The following is a 1914-nucleotide window of genomic DNA, read 5'->3' as shown; positions in this document are numbered from 1 at the left end:
GCCACTGAGCCTGCGCGTCCGGAGCCTGTGCCCCGCAACGGGAGAGGCCACAACAGTGAGAGGCCCGCGTACCGCAAAAACAAAAACAAAAACAAAACAAAACAAAAAATAAAACAATATCGAGGGCTTCCCTGGTGGCGCAGTGGTTGAGAGTCCGCCTGCCGATGCAGGGGACACGGGTTCGTGTCCCGGTCCGGGAAGATCCCACATGCCGCGGAGCGGCTGGGCCCATGAGCCATGGCCACTGAGCCTGCATGTCCGGAGCCTGTGCTCCGCAACGGGAGAAGCCACAGCAGTGAGAGGCCCACGTACCACACACACACACACACACACACACACACACACACACACACAAAACCAATATTGAGGAATGAATATTCACACAAAGATGGGCAATAAAATGTGAACTATTAATTATATCCAGGACTGGGAAAAGAGACCCTTCCAAACACTGTTAGAGAAAGTAAATTGATAAAATCTTTGGGATGTATTTATTAAAATGTATAATACGTGTACCCTTTTCATCCAGAAATTCCACTTCTGAGAGTCTATCCTACAGAAACAGTCACACATATGGACAAAGGTATAGGTACCAGATTGTTCACTGAGGCTTTGTTCTTAATTGCAAAGGATTAGAAACAAGCTGAATGTTGAATGATAACAGAGTGATTAAATAAATGCTAGTAAATTTCTACTATGAGATGTTAGAAAGTCATTACAAATAATGAGGTAAGTCTACTGATATGGAAAGATCCCCCAAAACATACTATTAATTGGAAAGAAAACTACAAATAACAACAAAAAAAAACAACCACGGGATTATGTAAGCATTTTTTGAGAGCTCTAGAAAGATCTATACCAAACTAATAAGAGATATGGTGTATATCTGTTGGAATTTTTAGCTGTCTGGCTTTTTAGCTTCCTGTGTTTGGAAAAATGCCGACCATGTGGGTCTTGGGAATAGGCTGAGTGCATCCTTCCCAACTGAAGCCTCAAAGTTCAGATGTTTGTTTTCCCAGCCTCCACTGAGATAGGAAACAGACACATGACCAGGAGTCAGGCAACCTGCCCTGCCCTCCTGGGACTTTAAAATGAGAGCTAGTGACATAAATAAGCAGGACAAGGGGGGTCCCTGGTGGTCTAGTGGTTAGGATTTTGCACTTTCACTGCCGTGGCCCAGGTTCAGTCCCTGGTTGGGGAACTGAGATCCCACAAGCCGCGAGGCTCAGCCAAAAGAAAAAAAATTTTTTTAAAGCAGGACAATTAATTCTTCACATGGGGAGCAGAGGCACAGGTAGCAGACCGGTTCCAGCCCCGGGACATAAGCTGTGGATGCCCATGCTGAGGGTTCCCCGGGGCTGTGCTCTTGAATGCCGACCCCCTTTATTACTGCAGCAGGCAGAGTTCTCAGTTGCAGACAACAGAGTCCACTCTAATGAGTCCAAGCAGGGCTGGATTTCTTCTGGGTTTTGAGCAGCTTATTGACAACTGGAAAGTTTGGAGGAACTGGCTCCAAGGTGGGCTTCCAGTTGAAGATCATAGGGTGCCCCAGAACCGGGTTGCCTTTTTCACAAAATAATAGTGGGGTCCAGTTTGGGGGAGATGAGCCTGGTGGAGGGATGGTTTTGATCACCCCAAAGGTGAGTATGAAAGGCAGGAGGTTGCCCAGACCCCCATCTTGTGGGCTCAGGGTAGGAACGAGGGAGGGAACCACTGGGAGACACATGATTACACTCGACTGAGCCAAGAGGGCTCAGAAGCCACGTCGAGGGTCTACATTTTTTGTTTTTTTCCAGTACGAGGGCCTCTCACTGTCGCGGCCTCTCCCGTTGCGGAGCACAGGCTCTGGACGCACAGGCCCAGCGGCCATGGCTCACGGGCCCAGCCGCTCTGCGGCATGAGGGATCCTCCCGG

The 1914-nt window shown here is 48.5% G+C and overlaps 1 non-coding gene across 1 annotated transcript; it reads left to right on the top strand.

Moving 5' to 3' along the window:
- Positions 1–1129: 1129 nt before the first annotated feature.
- Positions 1130–1201, top strand: TRNAE-UUC (transfer RNA glutamic acid (anticodon UUC)). Its single transcript has one exon. It is a non-coding gene; the product is annotated as a tRNA-Glu (tRNA).
- Positions 1202–1914: the final 713 nt, after the last annotated feature.

Source organism: Lipotes vexillifer, unplaced genomic scaffold (assembly GCF_000442215.2).
Source record: "Lipotes vexillifer unplaced genomic scaffold, Lipotes_vexillifer_v1.1 scaffold371, whole genome shotgun sequence".
NCBI lineage: Eukaryota > Metazoa > Chordata > Mammalia > Artiodactyla > Lipotidae > Lipotes > Lipotes vexillifer.
Note: the sequence above shows the minus strand (reverse complement) of the source record. Positions and strands in the feature narration are given on the sequence as shown.